Genomic DNA, 22,762 nt, shown 5'->3' on the forward strand with positions numbered 1-22,762 from the left:
CTCCCCTTCATGGTCGTGCTTGGTTCTCCAAATCCACACCATTACATTCAGTCCTGAAAGGCACATAAAGCAGAAAATGTAAATTACTGTAAATACCGTGTGCAGTCGATTATATGTAAATCCGAGGTGAATAATCAATGTATTGCTGAACTGAATGATTATGTTTCTTTGGTTGTGTAATATTTTAATGTCATGGTTTGCAGTCTGTTGTTTTTGTTTCATGTGGTGAATTGTCCCTATGGTGTATAAAAATAGCATGCTAACAATTAATTCATGTTAATTCCAATTCATATTGGAATGGAAAAAAAATACCTTGAATGCAGTAGTAAACAAATTCAGTACATAATTAATTAATTTCATGCTTAATCAATGTATTTATACATCTACTAATTCATGTTAACAACTACATTAGTTAATGCCAATTCATGTACCATTAATGTAAAGTGTGACCAAGCAATATTTGCTGATTAGATTTTTCTGATTAGACATCAATGCATCAACTGTTAGAAAAACCTTCACATTGCAGTTATGTATTTGAACAGAGCAGTACAATGTAGCTCACAAAACTATACATATTTTACTGGACCTATCAGTCTGAACAGCAAAAATGAGTTTATACAACTTCTGTGCCAGCAAGGCTTGTCACCAGAGCTTAGAATTTAATGCAAATTATCTACATTGAGCCAACATAAGAAGTGCATTGTAATCAGCTACTTACAATTTCATAGTTCGAGGAGCATTACACTTTTTACAGTATTTTTACATTTTTTACAGTACAGTATATTTAGTTACCAAAAGCATCATACTAATTACATGCTTTCTGTTTTATGAAAAGGTGTTAAGCCTGCAAAACAGTCTGCTGCAACAAAAAAAAGGGAAGCAATCTGTTCCAATACAGCTGCCCTACTGGTGGGTCATTACAAAGACATACCATTCAGGAAATTAACTCTGAGCTGTCATCTTTCATCAGTGAATAATCCGCATAGCACTGTTTACCTTCTCTTAATGGAACCACAGCCTTACACATAGTTCATTATAAAAAGGTCAATAAAAAAAAGAAAAAAATGACTCCTGAAATGTATTGATCCGGTAATCAATATAATTATTTCCAACTGCTGCGAATAAAGGGAGATCATTGACTACCCCGAAGACCTCTAAATGGTATGGACATAGTTTGATGAGCATTGCAATAATTAACTCTGTGTTGTGGAAGAAATACCTCGTTTACAACCCATTTCCATGTAGGCTGTCTCATCTCATTGGTTTCATTTAGAAGTATGTTTATATGAAAGTGTTGGGTGAAAGTGATCCCTACGTCTTGTTTCCATCCATATCTAATCAAACCTTCTCCTGTGAACTCAAAGTACAATTCACCTTCCTATTAAAGGCACTGATATCTAAGTTCACAGTAAATATAGAATAATGTAGGCTATATTTTCCTGACATGTGCATAAGCACTCACATGTAATTCCAAGCATGTTTCCATTTATTTAAGTAAGTTTAATAAGCTGAACTGGTTCTCTTTTGTAGTAACATCACCCGGCTCTCTCTTTATGGTATCAGAACAGATATATGACAACATGCTACAACATGATTCACGCACAACAGAGTTTGCAGAGAATGGTGCGAAGAAGAAAAAACATCCAGTGAGCAGCAGTTATGCAGGCAAAAAACTTGTTGTCAATGAGAGAGGTCAGAGGAGAAGGGCCAGACCGTCCAAAGCAGACAGGAAGGTGACAGTAACACAAATGCATTACAACAGTGTTATGCAGAAGCGAATCTCTGAACACACAATGTGTTAAAGGTGGATAGGCTACAGCAGAAGACAATAAGCCTAATAAATACCTAATAATCCAATTATTTGCATTGCATTAACATGGCACAATTATACAATTCTACTAGTTTAAATCTGCATAATGTGTATGTGCAGCGATGAAATCACTGATTGCCTGTCCACACGCACAAGACTCTGTCATTGAATCCTCAAACACAGGCACAGGCTTTAGCTCTGATTTGGGACAGACTCTGGGTATAGTTCTGCGTACTGACAGCCCCATTTTTCACTTAAATGAGCAACTTGCCCTCAGAGACTTCACCAATAATTTGAACTATAGTATTCTGATTGGTGAATTTGCATTGCGGGAATATCTCAGTTCAAAAAAAACATTTTTTTCATAAATGTTTCATTTCCTATCTAAATGGGGAAAAAAACATATAGCATTTCATCACAATCAAGAAAAAAAAAGTACATTTTGGAATATCATTGTGAAAATGTTACACATGGAAAACACTGTTTGATAGTACAGTTCTTGCATTTGGTGCATTCATTTTCTGAGGTTGTTTTATAAATTTTATAAATAATTATACAGTGGTGTGAAAAAGTGTTTTCTTATTTTTTTGCATGTTTGTCACACTTAAATGTTTCAGATCATCAAACAAATTTAAATATTATTCAAAGACAACACAAGTAAACACAAAATGCAGTTTTTAAATGAAGGTTTTCATTATTAAGAGAGAAAAAAAATCCAAACCTACATGGCCCTGTGTGAAAAAGTGATTGCCCCCCCTGTTAAAACATAACTTAACTGTGGTTTATCAAACCTGAGTTCAATTTCTCTAGCCACACCCAGGCCTGATTACTGCCATACCTGTTCTCAATCAAGAAATCACTTAAATAGGACCTGCCTGACAAAGTGAAGTAGACAAAATGATCCTCAAAATCTAGACATCATGCCGAGATCTAAAGAAATTCAGGAACAAATGAGAAAGAAAGTAATTGAGATCTATCAGTCTGGAAAAGGTTATAAAGCCATTTCTAAAGCTTTGGGACTCCAGCGAACCACAGTGAGAGCCATTATCCACAAATGGCAAAAACATGGAACAGTGGTCCCAGGAGTGGCCGGCCGACCAAAATTACCCCAAGAGCGCAGCAACGAGTCATCCAAGAGGTCACAAAAGACCCCACAACAACATCCAAAGAACTGCAGGCCTCACTTGCCTCAGTTAAGGTCAGTGTTCATGACTCCACCATAAGAAAGAGACTGGGCAAAAATGGCCTGCATGGCAGAGTTACAAGACGAAAACCACTGCTGAGCAAAAAGAACATTAAGGCTCGTCTCAATTTTGCCAGAAAACATCTTGATGATCCCCAAGACTTTTGGGAAAATACTCTGTGGTCTGACGAGACAAAAGTTGAGACAAAACACCGCATTTCAGAAAAAGAACATCATACAGTAAAATATGGTGGTGGTAGTGTGATGGTCTGGGGCTGTTTTGCTGCTTCAGGACCTGGAAGACTTGCTGTGATAAATGAAACCATGAATTCTGCTGTCTACCAAAAAATCCTGAAGGAGAATGTCCGGCCATCTGTTTGTGACCTCAAGCTGAAATGAACTTGGGTTCTGCAGCAGGACAATGATCCAAAACACACCAGCAAGTCTAATCAGAAGAAAAACAAAATGAAGACTTTGAAGTGGCCTAGTCAAAGTCCTGACCTGAATCCTATTGAGATGCTGTGGCATGACCTTAAAAAGGCGGTTCATGCCCGAAAACCCTCCAATGTGGCTGAATTACAACAATTCTGCAAAGATGAGTGGGCCAAAATTCCTCCACAGCGCTGTAAGAGACTCATTGCAAGTTATCGCAAACGCTTGATTGCAGTTGTTGCTGCTAAGGGTGGCCCAACCAGTTATTAGGTTTAGGGGGAAATCACTTTTTCACACAGGGCCATGTAGGTTTGGATTTTTTTTTCTCCCTTAATAATAAAAACCTTCATTTAAAAACTGCATTTTGTGTTTACTTGTGTTGTCTTTGACTAATATTTAAATTTATTTGATCTGAAACATTTAAGTGTGACAAACATGCAAAAAAATAAGAAATCAGGAAGGGGGCAAACACTTTTTCACACCACTGTACTTGCTGATGTAACCTTGTATGTCGACAAAAGTAAAATGGCTAAATTCTCATGAAAAATGAAGGGAAGCAGGGAAGTAGGCTTGATATTTTTTGTTACCATCATAATTTAGGTTCTTTTAGAATTTTTCATTGCATTTTAAGACACTCTGTTGTTATTTAGAAATATATTGCTGTAAAATGTATGTGACATTAAATGGCACACAATATATTAAAAGGTATTCCATTAACGGGATGCCCAAATACAGTATCATAACCCAACCCATACTGACTCTTGCTTAAACCCAAAATGCATATCATTAAGCAGAAAAAGCATGCAGTAAGCAATTTTATATTAGTTATGTAATACTTACATTTATGTTCACAATATAATTACATGGATAAATATAAAAAAATAGATTTTTAAAAATGTTTATTAAATTACAATTATTGTTTCCTACACATATTCATTTGAATACATCCCAATTTATTTTTCATCTTCAGATAAATTCTGAAGTATATGTGTTGCAGACAGTTTACCCTCGGTGTGTTACCAGAATATAATAATTAATCTTTTATCTCATTTAAATGGGCCATTATAAGAACTTAAATCGCCTTCTTTTCTCCCACCCAGATGGCCATCGGTCAACATCCTCTTTCTAATCCTCGGTGGGAACATTTTCTATACCTGCCTCTACAGCCTCCAGTCTTCCCCCTTGTTGGAATGTACGAATGTTTGATGTATCTCTGGGTCAGGATTCCTGTCACAATGGGAAATTGATGGTCATTGAGTGAAGGGAGCTACTCCCCTTGCTTGATGTTTCAATGTATAGTTTTGTGTATGCATGGGTAATGCATGGGTAATGTATCTATATATATATATATATATATATATATATATATATATATATATATATATATATATATATATATATATATATATATATATATATATATATATATATATATATATGTATATATGTATGTATATATACGTATATTCATTTAAGAGACTCTTTGCCTGTCACCTTGTGAGAACAATGCAGGGAATGTCAATCTTCTCAACACTCTGCTTTTAACAAGGCTATGTGAAAAGCTTCTTTGGAAAGAATGCAACTGTTGTCAGAGTCAGATCTTGCAACTTCCACAAAGATCAGATTTTCTTTACTTTCATTATCATATGAAAGCCACTGCAAAATATACAAGAAGAAACTGCATCTTTTTAACACATACAAAAGCTTTCAAAGTCATAGATAAGCACAAGTCGTGATAATTGGCACCCACTGGTAATACTTTGCAGCACAGAACCAAGCAACCTGTCATTTTCACATTTCATTTTTCTTTTAAATTTTACATTTTAAATGATTAAGTGACAGTCCTTGTCATTTCCTATATGCACACATAAAGATTATTGGGCACCCAGTGTTTGAGACCCAGAAATAATAGAACCACAGACACTTCAGTTGGCATGCTTTTCCTTAATGCAGAAAAAACAGGGTGATGTGACAAGTCATATATTACACACCCAAATTACTATCAGCTATTAGAATATGATACACTGGGGTGCAAAAATTTGGGCGCCCCTGGTTTAAATGTCTGTTACAATGAATGTGTCTGTGATCGAACGCAAACCTGAACTCTAAATGTTACAGAGTTTCTGCAAATTGTAAAGCAAGATTGCTTTTTATTTTCATTTTTTACTGTTTATGAATTATTCAAAAAGGAAAAGGGTCCTGTGCAAAAGTTTGGGAACCCATCCTTCCATCCATCCATTATCCTAACCCACTTATCCTGAACAGGGTCGCAGGGGGCTGGAGCCTATCACAGCATACATAGGGCAAAAGGCAGGAACACACCCTGGACAGGTCGCCAGTCCATCGCAGGGCACACACACCATTCACTCACGCGCTCATACCTACAGGACATTTAGACTCTCCAATCAGCCTATCCTGCATGTCTTTGGACTGTGGGAGAAAACCGGAGTACCTGGAGGAAACCCACGCAGACACGGGGAGAACATGCAAACTCCACGCAGAGAGGCCCCAGCTGACGGGGATTCGATCCCAGGACCTCCTTGCTGTGAGGCGGCAGTGCTACCCACTGCACCATCCGTGCGTTTGGGAACCCTTCTGGATTATTATTTGTTACTTTGAAAAAAGATGATTAAGGCCCAGACCCAGGTGATTTACTCACTTATTACTCAATGAGTCAGGTGAGTATAATTCCAGGGCTCTCATTTTTATTCTGAAGTAACTCCATGCCTTCTAATGTACCAACTGCAGTGGCTGTTCTGTCTGCTTGTAACAACCATAGGTTTATCTAAACAATTGTCCAATGATTTCAGAATGAAGATGGCTCATTTCCACCAAGAAGTAGAAGACTACAAAAACTCTCTTAATGTTTCAAACAACCTATTTCCACTGCTAGAAACATTATTAGAAGTTTGAAGGTGAATGGAACAGTTGAAGTCAAGGCAAGGTCTGGAAGACCAAGAAATTTCAGAGAGAATGGCCTGAGACCTAGTGAGAAATGCTCAGAAGAACCCACAGATCACTGCAAAAGAGCTGCAAAAAAGAGTAGCAAACATAGGTCTAGCTGTTCACAGGACAACAATACAATGTACTTTAAACGACAAAGACCTGCATCGCAGATTTGCCAGAAAGAATGACCTGAAAAACTGAACTTTTTGGCAACCACCAAAGAGGTATGTTTGGAGAAAAACACCTTGCCAACTGTGAAGGATGGGGGCGGATCCATTATGTTTTGAGGTTATGTGGCAGCTGGGGGCACAGGAAATATTGTGGTATATTGTTCGAACCAGAGGCGCGTTTTTCTCCAAGCAGCTGCTGAACATCGCTTCTATTTTTGACACTATACTCTAAAAATAATCATTGGATTACTCTACCATCAACAAGGTGCTCCAAGTTCCCACTGAGTCCTATATCATCCACAAGCACACGGAATAAATACAGGCAGATAAAACGTAAGTCTCTGGTGGACTTGGCGGTCAGTGCTGTCAGTGTATCATTGTTGGTAGTGCTGTGTTAAGCATAACCAGTCATGGTCTAGTGGTGACCGTCTCAAGCCTGCCTTCATGGCTGTGCTGGCCACTGCCTCTGTTCCCCTTAGCTATGCTGCAATAGCCTTATTCTACCGGGGTTCTCCTTATCCCACACAGGCACCTCTCCCTCCTGCTGTGATTGACCAATTACTATCTGGACCCCCTAACAATGTCTTCTCCCCACTCTGGGCACCTGCCCGGAGAGCTAGCCCAACTTTTCCTGCACACCCCCTCCTGGCCCTCCAGCCCAAGACCAGCCGTACAACTCCCTCCTGCCACTGCTGATTCAGCTGATTCTTGCCTGACAGTGCCACCCATTGGTATTCCTGCTATCCCTCAACCTCATCTCTGCTTCAAGTTTAAAATTGGTGTTACGGCGGGGAGGACAGAGGAACCAGAAGCAGACACAGGGGTGTGGAAAATGGCAAGTTTACTCACAGGTGATGGGGCAGACAGAGCGTCACAAAACAAGCCAAGGTCAAAATCCAGGGGGTCAGTCCAAACAGGCAGAGGTACAGAATTCCACAAAACACAAAGAATAGTCCAGGGAAGCAGGCAGGGGTCAAAACAGGAAAACCAGATAAGCAGATAACCAAGGGCAAGGACTCAAGGGCAAGGGCAAGGGCAAGGGCAAGGGCAAGGGCAAGGGCAAGGGCAAGGGCAAGGGCAAGGAAACAAGGAGGCTAGAACTTGGGGAAGGAATTAAGGGCTCGGGAACAGAAACAGGACAAGACGAACTAGCCGCGTGCAACTGAAAAGGACAGGTATAAATACACAGGGGAATGAGACAAACTAGGCGGGGCATGGGAGTGAGGGCGGTCTAACAAATAAACATCAGGTGAGACACATGAAAGGGTAATGGGACAATAACGAGGGGGAAAACAAAAACGCGGACTGGATTCACAAAGACACACATGTAAAACAAACGGCTCTGGACTAGAGAGTAGACAATGCATAGATTGAAGATGTAGTGATAGTTAAGAGACAGGTGCGAACACTTCGCTGAAACAAACGAGTAATAAGGGATAGCCTAGGAAGGCGGAGTTATAGAACAGCGCAGAAATGCTAAGAGATGCATTAGTGAGTTAGTAACGTGAATATTTCTAAACTACCCAATAAAAGTGATTGTTAGTTAGTGGGACAGACAGTAAGTGTATTAATCGGATTAGTACTGTACAAAACCTAGATTAGTAGTAGTTAGTAAGAATCGTGCTTTACAACACTTAACTACCAAGAAAAAGCAGGAAGTAAGAATCGCGAGTATAGAAAAAATGTTGAACCCCGAAAACTACCGTAACCACCCGAATAGTGGGGCACGCAGACAGGGGAGTGACTCGACTGGAAAACATTCAGACGCAGACATAACAGGGGAGGACGAGTGCAAAGACTAATGAAAATAAACAGAACCAGACATGAAATATGAAAAATAATAAATTACAAGAATAAATAACACTAAACAATGATACACTAACACACAGAACACAGGAACATAACAATTGGACATTTATGTACTTTTATTTAATCTTATTTAAAACCATTGTTTCTACAAACCGGTGTCAACCAGCGGCAGATGGGTTCCCCTACTGAGTCAGGTTCTGCTCAAGGTTTCTTCCTGTTTCCAGGGAGTTTTTCCTTGCCACTGTTTCCCTATGCGTACTCTTGAAAAGTTTTCTCTGTAAAGCTGCTTTGCGATAAAGGCCCTTTGTAAAAAGCGCTATACAATTGAATTGAATTGGAAGGAAGAATGGATTCAACCAAATATTAAGAAATTTGAAGGTCAGTCCAGACATGAAGTTGAAGAGAGGTTGAATATTCCAGCAAGACAATGATCCAAAGCATACCTCAAATTCAACCATGAAGTACCTCCAGGAAAGACTGATGAAGGTTTTGGAATGACCACCACAGTACCCAGAGTAATATTATTGAAAATCTGTAGAGAAATTGGAATCATGCTGTAAATGCAAGGAGCTAGAAGTGTAATTTTTCTGAGATAGAAGTGTTCTGCCAGGAACAAAGGGGAAAAATTACAAAAGTGAGAAAAAATGTAAATAAACTATTCTTGCTTTAAAATTTGAAGAAATGTGTCATGTTTAACATTATACCATTTAGAGGTCAGGTTTGCTTCTGTTTACTTTTTGAACTTTGCTTCTGTAAAGGCTTTTTGAACAGGGGTGCCCACATTTTTGCACACTACTGTACAATACAATACAATAGAATACTACTTTATTGCCTGAACATGGCTTTTGACCCATCTAACAGTTTCAAAGATATTGAGAAAGACAGTAGTGTTGTTATTATTAGTGGAAACAGAATATTTTGGGTAAGATATTTAGTTTTTCACAACTATAACCCTGGAATTCAGCAGTGTAATAGCATATGACACACACACCCACACACACACACACACAATCATGCACAAACAGAGCATAACATGCAGAGCAATCAACAGGATGCCAGATGTTTGTGAAAAAATAGATGTGTTATTTTGGCAGTTCCAAATTATTTAATTCACACTCGCAGAAGTTATGCAGTATGTTTATTTTAGCCTGCCCTGCCATGTTGTATGCTAGATATAGACTTGGCTTTTATAAGACTTCCTTTGCGCCACCTACAGTGCAATAAGTCGTCTGACAGTACAGATTAAGGGTGTCATTTTCTGTTCAACATTGGGGTGAAAAAGTAAAAATTTGGGGGGAAGGAGGCATGTCAACAAAATCAACATGCGTACCGCGTAGCCTATGCAAGACGATGAATGATGAATTTTACATACAGCACTGTAGTGACTTCTTCTAAATAAAGCAGGCAATAACTTAATCCTAATGGAAAAGCAACTTACTAGGCCTATACAATGCATCGCATAAGTTATAAATGACAGATTTCCCAACTTCATCACTGGGCTAAAAGTTTGCAAGCATTGCTATGCACAAAGTTTAAACATGCTAGCCTGATAGCTAATCATCATGTTAAGATAATATAAATAAAAAATAACATTCACCTGTTCACGTCTTGAATTGTGCTGTTTTCAAAAAACTCAAAAGCTACAGGGAGCAATGGGCAGTCAATATCCCCCAATCTAAGTTACAATAACAACGTGGTAAAAAAAAACGATGAAAAAGCTCTGTAGGACAATGAGCTTCTCATACAGAGATATTAGAGTGATACATTCTAACATGCATTTGCACCATTGGTTAGACTTGCTTCTGCTGCCTGCAGAAATGTTGCCTGAAAGAGAGGCTGTCCTGGGTATAACTTTACTACCTTACAACTATTTTAAAAACACAATATCAATAAAACAAACTTAAATTTTCAATTGAACATTGGGGGGAACATATCTAGGCCGAACGCAGGACCCTGAGATATGCTGTTTTTGTTTTTTTCTGGGGGTGGTGGGAGACGCAATGTATTATGCCAATACAATGTGTATGTCAGCCTCTTTATTTATTTCCAACCTTCATCACTGGACTAGGGGTTGGCCTGTATTTAAGGTCCATGACTGTGACACAGAAAGTAGCTGCCCAGGTATAGCCACGATAAGATTCACACAGCTGTATTAATAAATACTATTATTACTAGGAGTTTGCTAGCCGGCTAGCTCAGTGGCAAGTATTGTTACAGCCAAAAACTTAATAGCTAGCTTAATTACTAATTTGACTAATTTTACATAAAAATCCACCTGTCATTGCCTTGATTTCAAACGCTCAAAAACTACACAGAACAAGGCACAAAGCCATACCCCAATCTGAAGTTACAAAATGACTACACATAAATCCCAAGATGTAATGTTAACCATATAGCCCACATCTTTTCTGTAGTAAGTCATTTTCCTAGACAAACCCTCACCAATCCTAATTAACCTATAGGTTTTGGTGCTTGATATTTAATATAATAGTACTTGATATTTTAAATTCACATCCACTTTTGTGGTTCATTGATCAATTTCACTGTATCATACTCCTTTGGCCTCTTTCCTTGGTGGTTAATAAGGTAGTTAGGGATTCCGACCGTCTAGACTGCAGAAATTCCAACAAGCAGTCATTCACATTTCACCACCGAAACTAGCTAAGTAAGCCACAGCATTCTGCATCATCATATTATTTAAAAAAAAAAACCTGACATTGGACAACCAAATACACAAGTTCCCAGTTGTCTTTGCATATCAGAAAATAGGCTACTGCTTTCAAAGAAAGTATCACAGATACTGTAATTTATTGAATAGTGTTTGGAACACATCCTCTGCACTATTTGTCATGTTCGGAAGCACTTTTTCACAGGGGAATGATGCCTATGCTTATGGTACTGATCATCTAGGCAAATCTCATCTGAGATCTTCCCTACAGGATAGTCCTGGTTGATGTCATTACTCCAATATATATTGTAAGTAACTGGTTATCTTTAGAAAAGTACAGGTATAAGAAAACTTTCATTATCTACTCTTGATTCTAGGGTTTTGATTGCCTTTAGCATCTGTTGGTGTAAACATGAGGACCAGAGTTGTGCCAATGAAAGACAAGGAAGCCATTATGAGGCTGAGAAATAAGATAAAACAGTTATAGGCATAGGCCAAACAATAGGTTTACTGAAACAAATTGTTTGAAAAATCATTAAGAAGAATGAGAGCACTGGCATATGTGTATGATTATTTCCTTTAATTTATGTGGGATGAAGCACTGTCTAATGAGTTTGGAGGCATGAGTATTATTGAGCTTAGGCAGAAAAGATGCTTCTGTACACTTGCATTGTGCTGCTGCTATCAGCAGTTACATTATCAATGATGGCAAGTGAGCCAGCATGCCCAAACACCCCCATGACCATGTTTCACAGATGAGGAAGGGTGCGTTGGTTCTTCGACAGTTCCTTTTAGTCCCCACACTTTGCTCTTGCCATCACTCTGATACAGGCCAATCGCCATCTCCTCTGTCCTAAAGACCTCTATCCAGAACTCTGCAGGCTCTTTTAGGTGCTACTTAGCAAACTGTAACCTGGCCATCCTGGTTTTGCAGCTAACAAGAGGTTTGCAACTTGCAGTATAGCCAGTGTTGATCTGTTTGCAAAGTCTTCTGCAGAGAGTAGTGACTGATATATTCACTCCTGCCTCATGAAGAGCTTTGCTGATCTGATGGACAGGTATTTGGGGTTTTTTCTTCAGAATGGCGAGACTTCTTGGGTCATCAGCTATAGAGGTCTTCCTAGGCCAACAAACACCATCGCAATAACTGAGCTCACCAGTACTCTTTCTTCTTAATGATGATCCAAAAGTTTATTTTCATAAGCCTATTGTTTGGCCTATGTCTCTGTTTTCTTCTTCTCATGATGTATTCTTAGACTTTGACCTCATTGGCTTCTTTTGTCATTGGCACAACTCTGGTCCCCCTGTTGACAAATTCCAATAACAGGCTCCCAGGGAAATCAAAAGCTGAGACTCAAGACTAGATACTGAAAGCTTTCTTATACCTCCACTAAGGAAGCAATCAAATACACCTAACTAATCTGAAACAGCTGCTGAAAGCCGACAGTCCAATTATTTTTGGTCCCCTAAAATAAGGGAAATATGTATAAAAAGGGGTATTATTCCTATCATCCGATCATCCAGATCACACAATATAGATGTTAATACCCTTTCATATGATCTGGAGTACCGACTCAATAGAACAGGAAATGTACCACTGTCCAAATACTTAGGTACTGCAGTCCTGAGAGACCTGCTCCATATACTTCGGGTATTTAACATGCATGTTACGTTCAGTGAATTGTGTATTCAATAATGCTTTGGCTAATTATTTGTTTGTATATATCAGTATTTTAATTAAGTGAATTGCCTATGCAGTTTCTGCTGAGACAGCACTGCTGCATCTTAAGGTATGTGGGCAGGATTTTACATGAGATCTTGTTGTGACTTTCCTGGTTAAAGAGCTGTTCAATCAAAGAAGCATATGCCATTTTGCAGTTTTTTGTACTTACTTAATTTAATTTAAATTAAATGTTTTATTTTTATGGTCACATTTTTCACCATTAATCCACCAAATATTAAGTACACGGAATCATGCCAAAGAGAACATTTCACAGTACAACTTATAGTGGATATTAAATAAAAGTGAAAGCAATGATTCTTGCCAGTGGACAGGAAGACACCCAGAGTGATAGTACTGGAAGCAATGAGATGTGTTCAAATTAAACCTGACAAAGACAGAGAGCTCCTAATGGAACACCTTGAAGTTACATAAAGTAAAATATCACTGTAGCTCAGCTTTGATGACACTTCATTTCAGTGTAATTATTACTTTGTTTTTTGTTTCTATGTAATGAGCCAGTCAGGTGGAAATTTGAATAATTGCCACAATGTTTTCAAATTTTAGCATGTTATATCACTTACTCTTTTAAACCAAACATTAGACAGAGGTTAAAACTGCAGCTAGTTATAAGTCACACATTGTCCTTCAGTTATGTATATATTGGAGGGGGGGGGTTGTTGTTTTATTTAATTTAAACAATTAAACCTTGGCATTCATTGAAATCCAATGGAAAGACTTTGTGGATCTATACGGAACAATTCCGTATAGAGGTCACTAGGTATATGAGACTGTTGTATGATGGCCCACAAATGCATTTTCCTTAAGGGAAAATTATAGTTTACACTTAAGAATATATTAAAGTGAGGAGTAATTATCTGTTAAGGTAAGTTTTAAGTTCACCTTGAAAGTGCAGTGAAATGATTTTTTGCTTGTCTGGACAAGCAGGCCCTGGTGAGATTAAAAGTAGCTTCAGTTAGTTGGACACTGTCCAGAGAGTGTAGAAACAAGTGAGCTATTGATTGGGGTAGAATTCTTTTCACAAGTTCATTGATGACACAACAACGAATGAATGCAAAGCACCACCACAAGACAAGACTAAATTGTGGTAACACCAAAAGCATTGTAGTTGGAATGTGAACTATTGTTGCACATCTAAAAATGGCACGGTGCATGATCCATCCTTAACCTGCTTATCCTGAACAGGGTCGCAGGGGGGCTGGAGCCTATCCCAGCATACATTGGGCGAAAGGCAGGAATACACCCTGGACAGGTCGCCAGTCCATTGAAGGGCACACACACCATTCACTCACACACTCATACACTCATACCTATGGGCAATTTAGACTCTCCAATCAGCCTAACATGCATGTCTTTGGACTGTGGGAGGAAACCGGAGTACCTGGAGGAAACCCACGCAGACATGCAAACTCCACACAGAGAGGCCCCGGCCGACGGGGATTCGAACTCAGGACCTCCTTGCTGTGAGGCGGCAGTGCTACCCACTGCACCATCCGTGCCGCCCTACGGTGCATGATGGAATTTCAATATGGATTCAGCGCTGAAAAAAGAATCCTAATATTTTAAGCCATTCCGTCATGTTTTGCAAGATGCCACCTGTTTCTGCATGGCAGAATATGGTTCTGACAGCAAAGATACCTTCCTGACACTTCAACAGAATAAAGAGTTGGAATAAAGCTCTCTGAAAATCACATGAAGCTGGTCCTGACCGACCAAATACTTGAGAATGAGAAAAGGCTTCATTAGCCACAGATTCAGCTTCAGAAGCCCATGCTCCACTTTGACATGCATTTGCATGTCTGTATGTGTGGTGTTTTTAAAGTATGGAAACATGCTATAAGTCTCCTGTCCAATATGTCTGTATCACCTGTCAGAGGGCTTCCCTCTCAAAACTCAGGCCTCAAACTGAGACTGCTGAATATGTATGTTTTGGAAATATGTCGGCTCTTTTGAATGCCCAAATGCACAGCCCTTGAGAGGTTTCACGCAGTACCTTTAATCATTGGCCAGGGTGATCCAGCTGTTCCCTAATGGCCCTCTTACCCCCACTCTCTCATTGTCTTTGCTGCTTTCATTGATTTGAATAATAGTAACCATGGCAATATTGATGCATACTTATTTTAAAAATTCAGATCCTGAAAAACCCAGCGAGCATGTGATGTTGACATGGAATCGGAGAATTGCTGGGACTGTTGTTTTTGGAACACTGTGTCTACCCTGAGTAGCTAAAATAATTATTACGGAAATTTTTTTTACAGAAATGCATAAAATTTGGTAAAAGCGCTTTCGGTGCAAGAGTGAGCACCATGGTCTTCTGACCTGTGCCAGTACTGACTATGGCCAGTGGTCCCACAGGGGTGGTGCACAATTGGCTTTGCATTGCCCAAGGGATGGGTCACTTGAGTGGCCCCTGTTGGCCCCTCTCTGTGCGTGTACCCTGTATGTGATTTGAGGCTCTTTCCAATCGCTTATTTTTACCTCCTTGCTTCCTGTGAATGCATAGTTTTAGGTAAGGGTTAACACAAACATCGCTGCCATATAGTGATACAACTACAAAGAAAATAGTTATTTCAGAGAACATTTGATCCTTTTGATAATAATAATAATAATAATAATAATAATAATAATACCAAATAATATACCCAAATATGCAATCATTATTACCCAACTACCGAAACTGAAAATTTAAAATAGTCACCAATCACAGAATTCAAATATTCAGAATTGGATCTGTATAACAGTATAATTCAGTTATTGGATACAAAATACAAAATCATCTGCTCATGTTTTTACAAGTGTTCATATACCAGGTTATATAGAATACAGTACCCTCAAAACTCATTCACACCCTTGATAACGATGAGTAAAGAATTGTATTAATCAATACAATAATACAGATAAGAGATGGCTCATGAATCTTAGCTGCAATTGATGTTATTGAAATAATGCAGTAGTTGAGTAGTAGACTTTAATCACTGTAATCACAGCGATTTGGACAGCTAGTGCATGCTAGGGCATGTTTTGTTCAGTAGATACAATTCTAGAAATTATGGAGTCTGTTGTAATTCCCATGAATTTTGCTGAGACAATTTCTGGTACTGGTCATCGGCAAACTCCACATTATTACTGTGCATACATGAATGCTGCAGCAGACAACTTTGTGTGTGACAGAGCATGTATGAATATTTCATCAGGTGTGTGTCTTTGTGTGTACGCATGTGATTACGTCTGCGTGTGTATATATTTGTATTTGTATGTGATTTTATGGAGTGATTACGACTCCCACCAGAAACATAGTGAGCCGAAGGCCTTTTGAAGGCACATTTATTTTCTTTTATTACATATTTCATTTCCTGTTGTGTCGCGTGGTGTCTCTTGCGGAGGTGAGCAGCTTGTCAGAAGCAGTCCTATCCTGCAGAAGATTGTTTTGTCACAGCCCTGTTTGGAACACTGAGCAGCAACAGATGACAGCGAAAACATGCACAATATTTTCATTTAAATATTTCCATATTATTACAGATATATGCTATGCTGTATACACTCAGTGAGCACTTTATTAGGTATTATTTTTTAGATGTATTAAGCCTTCTGTTGATGTAGCCTACCCACTTAGGAAGGTCACAGTAACGCAAATAAACAAACCTCTATTGGCTTTGAACAGTCTGACCCTTCTCCTCTGACCTCTCTCAGTAATAACACATTTCTGCCTGCAGAACTGCTGCTCACTGGGTGTTTTTTTGCTTTTCACACCATTCTCTGCAAACTGTTGAGACTGAAAATCCCAGGAGGATCAAAGTCACTTTGATCAGGTCTGCCTAATAAAGTGCTCACAGTGTATAATGTACATACAGTTTTGGGCACTCCTGGTCAAAAAGTATTTTACAATGAATATCTAAGTGAACAGAAGTGAAGCTGACCTCTAAATGGTACAACTTAAACATGACACATTTCTTGAAATTACAAATTAAAAGATTACTTTAAATTTTAATTTTTTACAATTAAAAAAACATTAAAAAAAAGGAAAAGGGCCCTTTGCAAAGGTTTGGGAACCCTGTAAGTTAGTGCTTTGTAGCTGGAACATAGCAGTTAATAAATGCTTCCTGCAGCCAGCTAAGAGTCTTTCAATTCTCGCTTTTGGAATTTTTCCAAATTCTTCCTGGCACAACACCTCTATGTCAGAAATATTCTTCAGCCTCCTTGCATGTACGGCATGTTTGAGATCTCTCCACAGATTTTCAATAATATTCAAGTCTGAGGACTGTGGTGGCCATTCCAAAACCTTCATGATTGATTTTGTGGTATGCTCTGGACCATTGTCTTGCTGGAATACCCAACCTCTCTTCAACTTCCATTTTCTGGGCTGACCTTTAGCCTCTAGAATTTCTTGATATTTAGTGGAATCCATTCTTCCTTCCACTCGCACAAGATTTCCTGTGCCCCCATCTGCCACACAACCCCAAAGCATAATGGATCCACCTCCATGCTTCACAATTGGCAGGGTGATCTTCTCTACGAAGGCTTCACCCTTTTTTCTTCAAACATACCTTCTTTGATGGTGGCCAAAAACTTCAGCACTATAATCGACATGCCAGCTCCTTATCATTACCATTAATTATTCAGTTCATCTGCAATGTGTGTCTGTGTTTGTGTGTGGGTGCATAGGTGTCACAGGTGTAATCCTCTCTTTCCCAGTTTTTTTATTATTAACTCTGAATAAGTCGGGTCTTCCCCTGGGGTTGTTGGAAAGCCCAGCCCATTACCCTTAACAACTCCCCCATCGCATGTCTCCCTGAGAAGGTTAATATATTGCACACCAGGGCAATTAGACAGCCTGATACCTCCTTGTGTAACAGACCTCCACAGATATCTAATTTGCAGTACTTCCTCTTAGTCCTTCAACAGCTGTAACTACGGGAGAGTTTGAATGACTGCACTAATGCTAAGGTAATTTTACACAGTCCCAGATACCCCCCCCCCAAAAAAAAAAATGCATTGAGTGAAGAGCCAGGAAACAAAACTAGATGAACAAAGCATCATTGTTCATTCAACCACCCACTCACACGAGGGACAGAAGATATCAAACTGAATTTGGAGAGAGAGAGAAGACAATTTACACAGTCATCGCCAAAGTAAAGTTTATGTATATATTTGTGTTTGTTGTAAAGTCATCATAACCCAAGATTTGTCTCAGGCTATTTTAGTGAGAATTATATCGTCTTAAAGGATTCCAAACCCTGCTGCTTCCGTGGCAATAATTGACAATTAAAATAAAACGCAGTCTCTAGCAGGAAGAGCAGCGCAAAGCATCCGATGGAAAGGCAGCAAATTACTAGGATGCAGAGAGAGACTACCATAAAAGAAAAGAATATCACATTTAAATTTAACCACTTCATTATGATATAATTTGTGACATTGGGTCTCATTCATGAAACGTTAGTAAGTCTATGTGCAGATTTCCACATAAACGTCCACGCTACTAAAAACCTACTCCGGATTCATGAACGCCGCGGGAAACCCAGATCTGATCGTAAACACATGTGTATGATCATGAATGCCAATCCATCGTAAAGTGAAAGCGCGCTCCCGGTAATCAGCAATTAGCATAAATCCCCGCCCATGAATAGACAATGATTGCCATATAAGGAGGTGTAGACGCATCCAGTCGACCTGTCAGTCATCATGGCGCAAACAAGGAAAGAGAGAGAAAGAAAGAAAAAAAAAAAAAGAAAAAAATAATAATAATTTCCGAAATAATCTTGGGTGAAATATATTTTATTGAGTAAAAAATGTTTTATTTTCTTCTATCAGTAGTGGTGTTGTGACAGGGACAGGCAAAGCGAAGGCCTGGAAGGAGATGACAGATGCTGTTAATGTTGCCTCTGTAGACAATAGAACCATATCCAAGGTTAAACGTAAATGGTTTGACATGAAACTGAAGGCAAAGAAACGCATAAGCGCACAAAAAAAACATGCATCAGCCACAGGAGGAGGAGGCTCACAGGCACAAATATCACCTGCTGACGAGCGCATCGCTGGCATTATTGGGGAGACCTCTCTGTTAGGAATTATACCGGACGGAGACACCGACATGCCTCCACTGGAGACAACATCAAACCCAGATGGTAAGGTGATAATTGTTGTATCATAATACATTCTGAATACCATCACTGATAGCTTAGTGGTTAGTGTAGTTTAACCTAGGTCGTACAGTCCCACCAAACAAACAGAACATTTGTGGGGGTTTCTCTTCGGATTGAATGAAGTGGAAACGGGAAACCAGTAATGTTATATTGTGCGATATGGTGCGTAATGGATATCAGTGTGGGAATGTAGAGCTATTTAACATTCATTTCAAGAAAGGATACGGATAGCGTATAGCCCACTGCAGTTTTGTATGCATCGTCTTCAAATTATTTGAATCTTAATAGCCTAAAGCTCTGTTTTATACTATACAGCTCCAAACAACTCTTCAAGGGTTCTGAATTTCTGTATGTTTACACTAGGACTCGGAACTGTACTGTCCTCTCAGGTCCACTTTTGCACGTGTTCTTGTGTTTGATTTGCACTTTGTTGCACGTCGCTCTGGATAAGAGCGTCTGCTAAATGCCACGTAATGTAACGTAATGTAATGTAAAAATAAGTCAGTCTGCAGCCAACGTAAATTAAAGATTTTTCAAATAAGATTCATTTAATGTTTCTTTCAAATGAAAAAAGAGCCACACATAAAACAAAAAAAAACAAACGTTGTGTCATATTTCTAGCTGGCGAGTGCTCCTCCCATGATGTGGCTCCACCACCTGCTGCCGCCGCTGCTGCTCCTGCTGCACCCAGGTACCGAGGCCGAAGAGGTGATCCGGCTGTCCTTACGGATGAGGTCCTGAGGAATCAAGAAAGTCTACTTACAGCAGTCAACCAAATCAACACGTCCCTCCAAGAAATTAACACCAGCTTGAAGGAAATCTGCAAGGCACTTTTGCGTCCTCAACAATAAAGTGTTATGTTGTCAGTATTGTGTGATGTCTGTGTTTATCCTGGGAAAACACTTATTTACTACAAGATAATCAAGCTACTCTCTTTTACTCTGATAATTAAATATAGCCTATTTGTATACATTTTAAAGAGCATGACCTGAAAATGAACTGAGGTAGCCTACTGAAACAGGATGTTGTATATAAATATAAAACAAAATACAAATGAAACTAACTTTTTGCAAAGCTTGTCGGCCTGAAATGTGCACAGCTTATTCAGTCTTAGCAACACTTACCTTAAAATTGCTCTACAAGTCGCTGGCGTGTCTGTATAGCAGCCGCATTTCGAGGCCCAAGAGCTGGTTCCGGAGGCAGTCGTTCGTCTGCATTGGGGACTTCAGGCAGGGGAAGGCCCTGTTTAATGGCCACATTGTGCAGGACACAGCAGGCTAATATTATTTTGCACACCTTCACGGGTGCATAAAGAAGGGTACCACCTTTATTGTCCAGGCAGATCCATCTTGCCTTCAAGACCCCGTTTGTGCGCTCCACAACGGCCTGAGTAGCAGCATGTGCTTCACAGATCAGTTGCACATTAACGGAATGAAAGTTTTTCCGGTTTATGTAAGCAAATGCATCACAAAGAATGTGTAATCTATTGAGTTGATTTTCATAGATAATTCACAATCATGAACCTAATCTGGATCTTAAACCTGCTAATTGCCAACTAATTTAACTAAATGTATTATATTTTTAATTGCCATGTTCATATCACCTGTAAATTTCCAATAGTGACAAGCATTATTTATGTGCATTCTTGAATTTACACAAGCACTACGCGTGGTCAGCAGCAGATGTAGATTTTGTTAGTAGCTACGAAAAGATCGGAGCTACTAAAATATTGATGAATGCCAAAAACCCGTAAATTTCCCTCTACTCGCATTTTACACACAAATTCGTTCAGCTCACGTTTCATGAATGAGACCCATTGTCTTTTGTCTAGGATATTATGTTTCTAGGAGTTTAGATACAGGCACAGGCACAGGCACAATTAATGATGATATTAGTGCTGTATTGTACGTCAGACTGCCTACCATAATGCACATGCCATCAGATGTTTCAATCTGTAAACAAATCCCTACACACACGCGCGCACACACACATATACATACACACACACAGAAATGCACATTACATTCGTTGCCACTCAGTCAGCCATTTTGGATTTTCTGCAACATAGGATTTTGCCTCAAGCATCTCCCTTAAGCCTATTTATCAAGAAATGTGACTTCAAATTGTTCCTGGCACAAATAATGATGTTAGTCCAGTTGTAATTTGATCAGTCTTGGGTTTAAGACCAGGTACAGCTCATATACACAACACGACAGTTTGTATAGAAATGTGGCGTAAAACTAGTTTACTGTACATGTGTACAGAGCAGGTAGCTTTTTATCACACGTTTCTTCTGCTCAGTCAAGCCTCAGATAGTACTCAGGAATTTGCAGATCAACAGGCTTTAATTCAACTTACTAATACAAAATGCACTGCTCGGAAATGAAGGTTACTAAGCATTGAACCTTCAGTCCAGATCAACTGTTACATTACTTTCGGTTTAATCACAGTTCTGAACATACAGTACATGTGAAATTACTTTTTTGAAGGTGCTATTATTTTCTTTACATTTCAGTACTTTTTGTTCCCTTTAATTGCTGCTTACAACTATGATAATTATTGTTATTTAGACTCAGCAACAGCGCTGAAAACCGCAGCATTCTTTGGTCGATTTATAACACTGTGTGTCTAACATCATTAGCGATATTTTCATGGATTTTATTAATGATATGCACTGCAATATAAGTTTATGTCAAGTAGCTGATTTAGGAGTATGAGGGAATGTGTTACCATTCATGGAGAAGTCACTTTAATCTGATACTTATTGACATTATTTCAAAACGGCAACACCTTCACTTACTTTCAGTTTATGGTAATCATTTTTGTCTGCTGAGTATAGGTATGCCAATGCAATAACCTCCTTGATCTCCCTGTGATAGTTTCCACTGGAAAAGTGTTCATGAAATATTTTCATAATATTTTCCAAATGCTTGAAAATCTAACTATTTTTGTAATATCAGAAATAAATACAAATGCATGTCCACTTGTAAACATACACAGATGTATTTACTGAGTGTATTTACTGTATTTATTAATTAAATACTGGGGGGAAAAAAATGAAATGGAAAAAAGGAGGCCAAATTCAAATAAGGACACAAGCTTAATATCGATCCCTCAGACAACCCCCAACCCTCATGCCTGACCCCTCACCCCCCACCCCCCCGCATCTCCAAATGCCCCCTCCAGGGGTGCAATCCATCACTGCCAGTAGCTGGGCATCAAGGAGCTATCTCTCCCACCCATCAGTCCCTTCCAGGACTCTGCATGATGAACCCAATGATTTGCTGTCACCTAGCCCCCAACCCCCCCACTGATCCCCTACTCTCTGTGTTCCTGCAAGGGCAGCTGCGCCCTTCCCTGTGCTGTCACAGAACTCCTGTCTCTGTCCACAACCAACCGCTGCTCTCCTCCTTCCCTCTGTCCCCCCTTTATCCCTGTCACCCTCTGCTCTCATCTCTCTTCCCCTCCACACTCTATCTCTCCAGCCCTCCCTGCAGCCATCGACCTTCTTCTGTGCTCCTTCACTCAACCCATCACTCTCCCGTCCTCTGCCTTCACACGGAGGGACCCATTTTCAACCGGGATGTGATGTGAGATATGTAGATAGTCTCATGAATATACAGTATATGTTGGACATCAAAGCGGTTTTGTGTGTGTATCTGTGTGTGTGTGTGTGTATGTATGTGTGTGTGTGTGTGTGTGTGTGTGTGTTATATCGTATTCTAAGCCGGTGGACCGGTGCCCTCAAAAACACAGTTTAAAACAGAAGCTTGCTTTCACAGGTAGCTCCATGCTTGCTATTCGGGCCACGAAATGCTGCCATTTATTAAAAAGAAAATGAAATAAGCTAAGAGACTAAAAAA

Source organism: Conger conger, chromosome 9 (assembly GCF_963514075.1).
Source record: "Conger conger chromosome 9, fConCon1.1, whole genome shotgun sequence".
NCBI lineage: Eukaryota > Metazoa > Chordata > Actinopteri > Anguilliformes > Congridae > Conger > Conger conger.